The 13,855-nt window shown below is 46.3% G+C and overlaps 1 protein-coding gene across 1 annotated transcript in view; it reads right to left on the bottom strand.

The window, feature by feature from the left end:
* MICU1 (mitochondrial calcium uptake 1) overlaps nucleotides 1-13,855 on the bottom strand; it is a 379,328-nt gene that overhangs the window by 299,223 nt on the left and 66,250 nt on the right. The gene's annotated exons all lie outside the window — the stretch shown is intronic.

Below are 13,855 nucleotides of genomic sequence, written 5' to 3'. Positions count from 1 at the left end.
TCTGTAATCAAACACAATTTTTAGGGGAAAAAAAATAAGTTTCAGGCATGAAATGGGCATGATGACCTATTACAGTTGGGGTTTTATTAGTTGCCCTTCTAAAGCCAAGTACAAACCCTGTTTGACAGGGTAGGAGTTGTTCTCCAGGAGCAAATTGCTTCATGAAACCACACTGAACCCGGGACAATGCAGTAGCCACTAATCACTATGCTTACAATCTGCAGGTTAAAGCATGATTAAATGGTAACTGCACTCCAAGAGTGCCTCCTGGTCCATGAGTCAAACTGAGTTTTAACTTGACTTTAATTGGATGATTGTTCAAGATCTTGTGTAATCTAAATGGATTATGTGAATTTTAAGGGCAGGTTTGAAGTCAAGTGGTGGAGAATGGCATTGTGGGAATTATTCTGTTCCCATCCACAAAAAATATGTTTTTGATATATGGTGTATATACAGGTTGGTATATGGTCAGGTGGAATCTTACAGTCATTCTAGTACCAGATTCTAGAACTACCAGTAAAAAAAAGACCCGGGTAGCTTCTTGCGAATACATTTTTAGGGGAAGTACTACAGGCAGTACAGTGGTGAGGGGTCATAGAATGAAAACTTCTCCTGGAAAATACATCTGGACTCCTTGGAGCTCTCCTTAAGTCAAATACATCTGAAATTGTTGTATATCTATCTATCTATCTATCTATCTATCTATCTATCTATCTATCTATCTATATATATATATATATATATAGTTAGTCAGTGTCTTAATCATTTTGAGAAACTGGTGCTTCAGTGGATTATAAGGTGCCTAAAACAATATGTTCTTGCAACATTTTGTAACTTTTCAAAACCAAACCTTCCTCAGTAGTTTTATATATGTATTATTTTTACGTTTGAAAACACATTTGCCTGGCAGCTAACTCCACACACATCCAAGGAAAAACACGTTAAAGTGAACCTCCAGACTAAAAATCGACTCAGCAGCACTGAAAAGGCCTGATGTTTCTTTAACAGTTTCACAGCATCAGAACTTTGTTTCTCTTTTGCAAGCCTCATTTTTAGCTGCACAGAAGAAAACTGCCCTGGCTTTTTTCCCCTGATACTGTGCAAAGCATGATGGGATTTCTGATGTTGTTGTTCTCATTTTGCTGTTTTGGTGCAAAAAAATTTTTCTTACATTTTGAATTTGACATTTGAAGCCTAGCGTGTGTAGCTAGAAGGGGTAATCAGGACACAGGACAGTTGGAACTGTGTCTCCTGCTCCTTGTCACCTCCTTTCAACCAAGAAGATGGCTGCCCCCATGACAAAGATGGCAGCCCCCATACATCACAAAGATTTGCCTGTTCTTTTAAACCAGGGTGAGTAAGAGATTATATTACCTATCTACTCTAATTAACATAACTAATGTAACTTAATGACAGTATGTTTGTTTAGGCTGAAGGTCCCCTTTAAGTAGTGATGGTCATGTCTATGAGAACTCATGGAGAAGCTAGTGATTTGTTTGAACAGCTGATAGATTTGCAAAGCTCTGATTGCATATCTATCACCTGACCAAATTGATCACATGCTTCTTTATGAGTTCTACTAGACACGACCATCACGAACATTAAGAAATGCTTGAGACATATCTGAAAATTCTAGTTTAGAGATGCCCTGCTTTACTGGGCAGTGTGCAACTATATATATGCATCCAGGCTTCAACACATGCACAGCAGGTGGAAAATGAAACAGATAATTCTCAATAACATTACATTGCAAAAGGACTTGCATATTCCTGATTCACCTCATAGCAAATTTCATAACAAAAGGTAGAATTTCACTTTGAGAAGGGGATTCAGGAACTCAAATCCCTTCAGCAAGCTGGATATCTTTTACTACGGATTATTTTGACATGTTGTGTTCACTAAGATAAGCATTTATTCATCTTATGCTCCATTTCATATGTTCAAGTTTGTAACAGATTGCTTAAATTAGTTAGTGGAAAGGTTTATGTAGAAACATTGTTATTTTTCAGTGATACTAAAGGATGCCTACAAGAATAACAACAGAGAGGTATCAAATAAACCTGGACAGAAATAAGCCCAGAGCAGGTGAAAGAACATATCTGTAGGTAAGATGGAGGATTTCTTGTCAGATAGGAAAGAGAGAGATTTCAATAATATGCCTGGGAAGGGAAATCCCTGCAAACTCTTCTAAGGTACATAATATGCAATCCTCAAATCATGCATATCTACTAGCACAGTGAAAACTTAATTTTTTTTCTTTGGGAAAAAAGCAACAGATCTGATGTAAAAAAAAAAAAAAATACAATAGCAGCAGCAGAGCGTAGGCAGAGGTTAAAGGGATACTGTAGGGGGGTCGGAGGAAAATGAGCTGAACTTACCCAGGGCTTCTAATGGTCCCCCGCAGACATCCTGTGTTGGCGCAGCCACTCCCCAATGCTCCGGCCCCGCCTCCGGTTCACTTCCGGAATTTCTGACTTTAAAGTCAGAAAACTACTGAGCCTGCGTTGCCGTATCCTCGCTCCCGCTGATGTCACCAGGAGTGTACTGCGCAGACACAGACCATACTGGGCCTGCGCTGTGCGCTCTTGATGACATCAGTGGGATCGAGGACACGGCAACGCAGGCGCAGTGGTTTTCTGACTTTAAAGTCAGAAATTCCAGAAGTGAACCGGAGGCGGGGCCGGAGCATCGGTAAGCGGCTGCGCAGGCACAGGACCATTAGAAGCCCCGGGTAAGTTCAGCTCATTTTCCCCCGACCCCCCTACAGTATCCCTTTAAGCATGATGAAAGATGTGAGCCATCAAAGAATACAGCAAGCATCAATGCAAGAAACACAAGGCAGTGGGGAATCATTAACATCTCAGCGACAACTGCCTAAATAAAATATTAAGGAATATTTTTGTCAGCGTGTTGCTTTTCCTCATAAGAGGCTTGTGGAAAAGAATTGGCATTAAAATTGCTCCATTTCAATAAAGTTTTCCAGGAAACCGATGTAGGCTTCTTTTAGCTTCCCTTTATTATCTTGTTCAACGCAAACATTGTCCTTTTAAATCATAATAATACCCATCATCGCGGTTTGAAAATGTGCTTTAGAAACCCAAGTCTTTGCACCTGGGGTGAGAGTACACAGACAATAACCTTCAATTAGAGCTAGATTTATTTTTCAGAAACATGGCTTCAATTAAAGTAGCGCAACAGCAGAAAAGCACAACCTGTGGGTTGATTTCTCAGTGAGGCAGGGTTAACAATTGTCATTGCAAAAAAACCAACGGTTTTCACAAAAGCCATTTTTTGGGTTCTATTTATCATTTTTTCAGCATGCGATGAGCGAGTATGTGCGGCCAAATGTGTTTTTTTTTCCCACGCATACAGACCCCCCCTGATGACTTAGTTGAGAAAAGGTAAAGATTTCTCATGGGTAAGGGATTATCAGCTACTGATTAGAGATGCCGCGAACCTCCGATTTTCGGTTCGCGAACTTTCGCGGAAGGTTCGGTTCGCAGAAAAGTTCACGAACCGCAATAGACTTCAATGGGGAGGCGAACTTTGAAAAATAAAAAAAATTATGCTGGCCACAAAAGTGATGGAAAAGATGTTTCAAGGGGTCTAACACCTGGAGGGGGGCATGGCGGAATGGGATACATGCCAAAAGTCCCGGGGAAAAATCTGGATGTGACGCAAAGCAGCGTTTTAAGGGCAGAAATCACATTGAATGCTAAATTGCAGGCCTAACGTGCTTTAAAACATCTTGCATGTGTATACATCAATCAGGGAGTGTAATTAGAGTACTGCTTCACACTGACACACCAAACTCACTGTGTAACGCACCGCAAACAGCTGTTTGTGTAGTGACGGCCATGCTGGACTACTGCACAACATGGCGAGATTGCTCTTCCTCACTCAGTGATGTCAGGTAATGTGTGACTTCCTTCTCAACTTTCCATGGCATTGTTAAAAAGCTTACGTTTTGTTTTTAAATTACATTTTCTACTTGCTGTGTACTTGTTCAGTACCGCTACAATGAGAATCCTGTGGAGGCGGGCAAGTCTGCCATTGTGACCCCGGGTAATGGCCGGGGAATGAGGGGTTTGAATCCGGTGTGGAGCTTGAGCAACGGCTACCACTACACATCCAAGGAGGGCAGCGGGCAGGCATGCACGCCCGCCCGCCCCGAGGTAGTGACCAAAAATAACAATACAGGAGGAGGACTTTCGAGGCCCTGCTGTGTATTTGAAATGAATGTACTTTAAATCCTTTAACGAGAACCAGTTATGGCGGGCAAAGATGACACCACATTCCTTTCACGAGAATCATATGGAGGCGGGCAAGTCTGCCATTTGTGACCCCGGGTAATGGCCGGGGAATGAGGGATGGAATCCGGTGTGGGGCCTGAGAAACGGCTACCACTACACATCCAAGGAGGGCAGCAGGCAGGCATGCACGCCCGCCCCGAGGTAGTGACCAAAAATAACAATACAGGAGGCGGACTTTCGAGGCCCTGCTGTGTATTTTAAATGAATTAACTTTAAATCCTTTAACGGGAATCCGTTATGGAGGGCAAGTCTGCCATTGTCACCGTGGGGAATGAAGGTTGGATTCCAGCCCGAAGTGGGAGCCTGCTGAGACCCATGCTGTAGCTGCCCTGACCGTGCTTTGCAGACCAGGCATCTGTGGTCAGATGGACCCTTGAGCCAGCGGAAGACAAACCAAGTCGAAAGCATTTGCCAAGAATGTTTTACGGAGGGCAAGTTTTTTTGCCCTTTTTTTAAATTTTTTGAAAATTATAGATGGTTGTATTTTTAAATTGTTTGAAAGTTTAGATGGTTGTATTTTTAAATTGTTTAAAAGTGTATCCATTCAAGTGCAAGTTATGCACTGACTGCCAGGTATAATGTGCAGTCACAGATGCAGTGAAAGGTATGCAGTGACTGCAAACAGCCGTTTGTGTAGTGACGGCCGTGCTGGACTGGTGCGCACCATGACGAGAGTGCAGGTGATGGTGGCTTTTCAGCCCATATGCTCGCCCGGCTGATGTAGCTGAATGACAGAACAGTGACTGTCCAGCTGATCAAATTTGGTCTGACCACAATGAAGCAACGACCTTATTATCTTTTGTGTGCCACCCCCACCCGAGACACTCAAATACCCGGCGGTCATTGCTTCATTGTGATGCGCAAGCCCCTTCACCGCGGCAAGGTAATGATCACGAAGGGGGATGGGCACATGTACACGCACCAGAAAAATTAGTGTAGCGGCCGCTGCTAGCAGCGGCCTTAAAAATTCAGGAATCCGCCTAGAGTCCTGGACCCTGTTGGTAGTGGCGGAGAAGGCAGTCAAGCGGCCTGCAGGCAGAGATGCTGTGTGTGGGGACTGACTTAGTCTTCGGTCGTGCGGTAGCCCTCCGTGATCCATTCCTCATTCATTTTGATAAAGGTCAGGTACTGAACACTGTCGTGACTTAGGCGACTTCTCTTCTCAGTAACTATGCCTCCAGCTGCACTGAAGGTCCTTTCTGACAGGACGCTTGCGGCAGGGCAAGAAAGAAGTTGTATGGCAAATTGGGACAGCTCTGGCCACAGGTCAAGCCTGCGCAACCAGTAGTCCAAGGGTTCATCGTCGCTTTTCGCAGAGTCTACATCCACACTCTAGGTCAGGTAGTCGGCTACCTGCCGGTCCAGGCGTTGGTGGAGGGTGGATCCGGAAGGACTATGGCAAGGAGTTGGACTAAAGAACGTCCGCATGTCCGACATCACCCCGAGATCGCTGGAGCGTCCTGTTCTTGCCTGCGTGGACTTGGGAGGAGGAGGGTTACTGCCAGTGGTACCTTAATTGCGTTGTGCAGCCACATCACCCTTAAATGCATTGTAAAGAATAATCGACAGCTTGTTCTGCAAGTGCTGCATCCTTTCCGCCTTTTGTTGAGTTGCTAAGAGGTCCGCCACTTTGTGCCTGTACCGAGGGTCTAGTAGCGTGGCCACCCAGCACAAGTCATTCGTCTTGAGTTTTTTGCTACGGGGGGTCCCTCAACAGGCTGGACAACATGAAAGAAAACATCTGCACAAAGCTGGATGCAGACGTACTCTCCATCTCCTCTTGCTCTTCCTCAGTGACGGGACGCAACTCCTCTTCCTCCCCCCAGCCACGAACAATACCACGGGAACGTGGAGCAGCAGAAGCCCCCTGTGATGGCTGCCGCGGTTGTTCTCCTTCCGCCGCCTCTTCCTCCTCCACAGAAACACCTTCCTCATCATCACCATCATCAGAGTCTGACTCCTCTCCTTCCCCACACCACTCCTCTTCTTCCTCCTCCTCCTCCCTCTGTGCTGCCGCCGGTGTTGTGGAAACATCGGGTTCGTGTGTAAATGGCTCCCACGACTCCTGCTGCCCTAACTCTTCTTGTTCACGCTCCTCCACAGCTGTATCCACCACTCTACGCACGGCACTCTCCTGGAAGTAGGCGTAGGGGATCAAGTCGCTGATGGTGCCCCCATCGCGACTCACCAGTTTGGTCACCTCCTCAAAGGGCTCCATGACCCTGCATGCATTTCGCATCAGTGTCCAGTTGTTGGGCCACAACATCCCCATCCTCCCAGATTGTGTCCTTGTACTGTAATGATACAGGTACTGGGTGACGGCTTTCTCCTGGTCTAGCAGGCGAGAGAACATCAGCAGGGTGGAATTCCAGCGAGTTGGGCTATCGCAAATCTGGCGTCTCACCGGCAAGTTGATTCTACGCTGAATCTCCGCAAAGCGTGCCATGGCCTTGTAAGAGCGCCTGAAATGCCCACACAACTTCCTGACCTGCTTCAGGACGTCCTCTAAGCCTGGGTACTTGGACACAAATCTTTGCACGACCAGATTAAGCACATGTGCCATGCAGGGTATGTGTGTCAGCTTTCCCAAATTCAACGCAGCAATGAGATTGCTGCCATTGTCACACACCACGTTGCCGATCTCAAGCTTGTGCGGGGTCAGCCATTGCTCCACCTGTTTGTTAAGAGCAGCCAGGAGAGCTGCTCCAGTGTGACTCTCCGCTTTCAGGCAAGACATGTCTAACACTGCATGACACCGTCGCACCTGGCATGCAGCATAGGCCCTGGGGTGTTGAGGCTGTGTAGCTGGAGAGGAGATGGCGGCACCAGCCAAGGAGGAGGAGGATGACGACAGTGAAGCGGTGATAGCAGGTGGAGAGGAGGTGGCTGGAGGCCTGCCTGCAAGCCGTGGAGGTGTGACAAGTCGGTCCTCTGCGCAGCCACGTACTCCCTGCTTGCTGCCATCGGTCAGCAGGTTGACCCAATGGGCTGTGTATGTAATGTAGTGGCCCTGCCCGTGCTTGGCAGACCAGGCATCCGTGGTGAGGTGGACCCTTGACCCAACGCTGTGTGCCAGAGATGACACCACTTGCCTCTCAACTGCACGGTACAGTTTGGGTATGGCCTTTTGTGAAAAATAATTGCGGCCTGGTATCTTCCGTTGCGGTGTACCAATGGCCACAAACTTACGGAAAGCCTCCGACTCCACCAGCTTGTATGGTAATAGCTGGCGAGCTAATAGTTCCGCCACGCCAGCTGTCAGACGCCGGGCAAGAGGGTGACTGGCAGACATTTGCTTCTTCCGCTCAAATACTTCCTTCACGGACAGCTGGGTACTGCTGTGGGCAGAGGAGAAGGAACCGCTGAAGGGAAGAGGCGGTGTGGAGGAGGGTGGCTGTGAAGGCGCAAGGGAGAAAGCGGATGAAGACGATGCACCTGAAGGAGGAAGAGGAGAAGGAGGGTGGCTTGTCTTTTGAGGGGTGCTGCTTTTCCTCAGGTGTTCTTGCCATAGCTGTTTGTGCCTTCTCTCCAGGTGCCTTCGTAAGGCACTTGTCCCTACGTGAGAGTTGGCCTTTCCACGGCTCAATTTTTGCTGGCAGAGACAACAGATGGCTTTGCTCCGATCTGAGACACACACGTGAAAAAATTTGCAAACCGCTGAACCCCCCTGGGGTGATGGCGCTACAGTGGCATCAGCAGCTGACGTTGAAGGGCATGTTGGCTGGCTGGCCATAGCTGGTGATACATGGCGCCGGACACTGCCCCCAGCTGTTTCTGAGGACGAGCTCCCTCTGCTTCTATCATGGAGTAGTCTCCGCCTACTCCTCTCTGACTCCTCCTCTGAACTGTCCCCCTGGTTATCTCCTCTACCGGGAACATATGTGGTATCCGTATAATCGTCATCATAATCCTCCTAGCCAGCTGCGCTTTCCTCAGACACCTCCTCAAGTGCACCAACTTCAGGTGGTCCACCATCATCCCCATCCACACACGTTACGTCCATACTATCGCCACCTAACTCAGACGTATGAGGTGGTGTACCTGCGCCTTCTTGTTGTTGTTGCAGTAGTGGCTGGGAATCCGTGATTTCACCACCACCACCAAATAACTCCTGCGAAGTGTCAAATGCAGCGGATGTGGTGCTTGTTGTAGCGCTGGTGGCTGCGGGAGATGAGGTGTTCTGTGGTAAATACTCAAGCACCTCTTCACGATTTTGGGAAGTAATGGCACGTGCCTTCTTCTGAGCACTGTATTTTGGGGCAGGTCCGCACGAAATCACAGCAACACCACCTCGCACAGCCACAGACCTGCCGATGCCTGGTGGCCTTCCTCTGAATCTGCCTCTACCTCTTCCTCTACCTGGTTTGTCCATTTTGTCCATCTTGGGGGTATGCTAGCTATTTGCAGTGAGGTGGGTTCTCACTCAACACAACAGGTAGTTAGATGCAGTGAGCTGGGTTCACTGAACACCACAGGTAGTTAGATGCAGTGAGCTGGGTTCACTGAACAGTAAAGGTACTTAAGATGCAGTGAGGTCTGTTCTCACTCAACACAACAGGTAGTTAGATGCAGTGAGGTGGCCAGGTGGGTTCTCATTCAACACAACAGGTAGTTAGATGCAGTGAGCTGGGTTCACTCAACACAACGCTAGGTATATGCAGTGATGAGGTGGGTTAGGTAAACACAACAGGTACTGGGTAGTTAGATGCCGAGTGCTGGGTTCACTGAACAGTAAAGGTACTTAAGATGCAGTGAGGTGGGTTCTCACTCAACACAACAGGTAGTTATATGCAGTGAGCTGGGTTCACTCAACACAAAGCTAGGTATATGCAGTGATGAGGTGGGTTAAGTAAACACAACAGGTACTGGGGTATATGCAGTACTGGGTAGTACAATGTGCAGCTCCCTGTCACACACACAGGTAGTCACTGAATGTGCTGGGCTGCTGGCAGTGGCACACACAATATCAATTAGCAAGGCTGTGCATGCAACAAAAGTGTCAGTTTGACACACAAAAAAAAAAAAAAAGTACAGGATGAGCTCTGACAAGCCGGAGGCTGCCTTATATAACGGGGGGTGGGGCTCCAGGGCTTAGTGTAGCCTGAATGGCTACAATGTGCCTGCTGACTGTGATGCAAGTTGACCCTCATAGTGCATTATGGGGCGAATCGAACTTCCGCAAAAGTTTGCCTGGAGCAGGCGAACGCGAACCCCCTAAGTTCGCCTGGAACCGTTCGCTACATCTCTACTACTGATTGGAATAAAGTTCAATCCTTGGTTAAAGTTCCTTTAAAGAGAAACTCAGACCAAGAATTGAACTTTACCCCCTTTTACATGAGAAATCTATTCCTTTTCACAAACAGACCATCAGGGGGCGCTGTATGGATGATATTGTGGTGAAACCCCTCCCAAAAAGAAATTCTGAGTAGTACTCCTGGCAGTTTCCGGTCTGTGAACCTTGTTGCATTGTGGAAAATAGCTGTTTACAGCTGTTTCCAACTGACAAAACAGCAAGCAGCAGCTACATCACCTGCCAACAGTAAAAATGTCACCATGTAATAAATGTCAGAATGTAAATCAGGGATTTAAAAGATTTTACAATGGGCAAACACTGACTAAATCATTATTATACATAATTATTGTAAAAATTAAGCACTTTTTTTATTATATTATTTTCACTGGAGTTCCTCATTAAACTGCATACACAGGCACAATGACTGCCAGCATGTAGTAAGTGTGCCTTGAACTCTTGGACAGCAGTTTGGGGCAGAATCCTGTACACCCACGTTGCTGAGCTACAGCTGAGCAACGGCTTCTGTTACAATGATCCCCAGCAGTGGCAGTTAGCTGCTAATACCCAACCTTGATGGCCAAGATCATTGTTTGTTGTTCTGCTTGCCATCATGAGAAAATGGAAGTAGTAGAATTCCAATAGCTAATTACTATCTTTCCAAAATATGAGACCTTGCCTCATCGATTTTAATCAATTTTGGCACACAAAAAAATATATAACAAGACATGCAAGTGAAACAACATAATTTCTAACATCAAAGCAAATCCGAAGTGAGCTGAAAAAAAAGGAGTAAGATACTCACCTATGGAGAGGGAAGGCTCTATTGTCCATAAACCTTTCCCAGTTACTGCTCCGTGCCCTCAATCCTGAACTTTTCCACAGTGAAGTTCTGCACCTATGGGACTTCTCGGCAGTCTTCGGAAGTACTTGTGTCCAAGCCCAGACTAGGGACTGTGCAGTACTGATCCACTTGTCTTTGCAAGTACTTAAGGACACAAGTACTTCCAAAGACTGCCCGAGAGAGGGGGCGTGGCCAGCCGGCAATGGAGTGAGACGTGCCCCGCTGAAGCTCCCGACGTCTTGTGCCCAGCCAGCCCTATCTAATCCGTGTGCCCTCCGGATTTGTGTCCTGCAGCAGCGGCGGAACGTCCAGACCACCCAGCGGGAGTATGGAGGCGAAAGAAGCCGGTAGATCGCGGCGAACCCGCCGCGACGACAACGGGGAAGGAGACCTGCACAAGGCCCAAGATGGCGTCAGCGGCACTCCAGGACCCAAACTGAGCAAAGCCGCGCAGAAGGCAAGGGAGGCGGCGGCGGCGAAACTGCAGCAATATGCCTGCCACACCGCAGAGGAGAACACTCAAGGTACACCTGATATTGATGGGGAAACGGAGGGTGATGACTGGGACACAGGATCCCAACATAGAGGGGCAGCAGGATCTGATGCAGGCTCACAGCTTTCCTTAAATGTGCAGCCTGACATAGAGGAGGCAAGCCCAGAGCCAACACTAGCAGACATTTTGGCCGCAGTATACACATGCAATAAGGCAATTACAGCCCTTTCTGCACAGACTGGGAGCCTGAAAGAGGAGATTGGCCTTCTCAGGCAGGACCTATCTAACATCAGGGCCCGCACTACAGAGCTGGAGGGCAGAGTAAGTGGCTTAGAAGACAAAATGGCTCCGACTACACGTGATCTGAAAAGAGTAATTTCACATGCATTTGCCAATTCCGAGAAGAATGATGATCTGGAAAACAGGCTGAGGAGAAATAATATTAGATTCATAGGTTTCCCAGAGAAGTGCGAGCTACCTGACCCCACTATCTTTATTGAAAAATGGCTGGCGGAAACTTTTGATGTTAATTATCTCACAAAACTGTTTGCAGTTGAACGGGCCCACCGTGTTCCGTTTAAACAACCAAAGCCTGGTGCCCCTGCACGTCCTATCCTTGCAAGAATCCTCCACTACAGGGATAGAGAATTGATCCTACAGAAAGCGCGCCAAATGGAATCTATAACTTTTAATGGGCAAAATATTTCACTGTATCCTGATTTTTCTGCAGAAGTGCAAAAACAACGAGCACAGTTCCTCGTCACCAAGAAACGGCTCCGGAAGCTGAATTTGAAATATGCCATGCTCTATCCAGCAAAGCTCAGAATCATTGTAAAAGATGAGACTCTTTTTTTCCAAGACCCAGATGATGCAATGCGATGGTTGGATAAAAATGAACAGCATTTAAAGGCCCAGTCCAACTCTGAAGAATCCTGAATATGCTTACTAATCATGGGTGGCTGGTCATGTTGGTAACTGTTGGGGCTAGGTTGACCCAAGAACTTTAAGTATTTACCTACATGCTGGAAGAGGACAGCATGTATGTCTTTGGTGCTATAGGAGGGCAGATACATTTATCCTTGTAGTTACATATTGAATTAAGGGCGGCTGGGGTGCTATTATACCCCTAGTTATTCATGGACTGGGGTGGGGGGGGGGGGGGAGGAAAGTTCAATGTTTAAGGTACATACATACGTTATTGGACATGAAGAAATACAGAATATATTCAAATGTGTATACATGTATATTTAAAAGGTGTATACGGGTATAGATATATATAATTATATGTGTCCCTGATTGAAGGGAGGGGTTAAGTATCCTTTAATTAACACGTCGGGAGGCTTCACTCTCGGGAAATCTAAGTGAGGGGTGCCCTTTGGGTCTTGACAGTGCGTGTGATTTTTATAGTACTGTCGGGCTCCGAGGAATCAGCTCACGCCATGTTGAGGGAATCTCTGGAGATCCGGAGTCCCTCTTGTTTTTTGATCCGAATGAAGATATGGAAATTGATGCTACTGTTACATATGTTATATGCTGAAGTTTATAGCTGTAGTTTAGAGGTTAGGGTTACGGTCACCATTAAGAAAATGACAAGATTCGCAGACCTTCAGAGAGCTGTAAAGCAATTTTTCTACTTTCACTTATGCATTTTAAATGTCTTAGTTGGAACGTGAGAGGGGCGGCCGACGCCACTAAAAGACAGGCCGTGTTTTCCTATTTAAAACAATTTGCTCCAGCGATTTACTGCCTACAGGAGACACATTTGACACGAGACAGGATTAACTGGTTTAACAAGCGTTGGGTTTCTCACTCATTTCATTCCATGCATTCATCATATTCCAGGGGAGTCTCCATATTAATTCATGTAGGAGTTCAATATGAACACATCCATGAGATAATAGATGCAGAGGGAAGATTTGTACTAATTCATGGGAAACTATTTAAGAGAGAGTGTATCCTAATAGCCATATATATTCCCCCGCCATATTCTTTTAGTGCAATTAAGGAGTTTCTCCCATACATTAAAGATAAAGCCAATCTGCCCCTTTTGATCATAGGAGATTTCAACTGTTGTCTCGACCTAGAGAAAGATAAAATGGACTTTAAGGGAGACTCCCCTAGATATACACACTTATACAGAACCCTTGGTGAATTAGGTCTTATGGAGTTTTGGAGATTGAGAAACCCGGACCTTGTAGAATATTCATGTTTTAATAAATCCCATATGACCTTATCTAGGATAGATTTGGCAGTCACTAATCAAGCCATGCTACCATATCTTAGGGATATTCATTATGAAGCACGTGGACTTTCTGATCACTCCCCTATCTGTCTTTCTATGCAGGAATGCAATGTACCCCCCACCTGTAGGCCCCCGTGGAAGATGAACGCCTTTTGGTTTCCTCTAATTACGTCCCACATCGAAATTTTGAAAAATCTACGCGAATTCTTTGAACTAAACGAATCGCCGTCTATCTCCCAGTGGACATGGGAAGCCTTTAAAGCATTTATTAGGGGAATCCTGATTGCAGCTATTAATAAAGTCAAAACGAATTCTATCGAGTGGGAAAAAATTCATAAACTTGCGGTTACAAATTCTGAAAAACGATATGTCACAAATCCCACTGAAGAATATAAACAGGAATGGCTTGCCACTCAGGATCAATATCATAAAATGATGCTGAGCAAGGCAAACCAGAGGAGATTCTTTATAAAGCAGGCGTTCTTCGACCAGGGGGACCAGACGGGGCATTTATTGGCTACCATTGTGCGGGCACAAAAAGGCTCTAACTTTATTACTTCATTAAAAACTCCTAGTGGTAGGATAGTCTGCCAACCCGACGAGGTTTTGCAGGAGCTAAAAAGATTCTATGCTAAATTATATCTATCCAAGGCAACATGCACAGATGAGGAGA

The sequence above is a fragment of the Hyperolius riggenbachi genome, chromosome 10, assembly GCF_040937935.1.
Source record: "Hyperolius riggenbachi isolate aHypRig1 chromosome 10, aHypRig1.pri, whole genome shotgun sequence".
In the NCBI taxonomy this organism is placed as follows: Eukaryota; Metazoa; Chordata; class Amphibia; order Anura; family Hyperoliidae; genus Hyperolius; species Hyperolius riggenbachi.
This window is presented reverse-complemented; position numbering and strand designations above follow the sequence as displayed.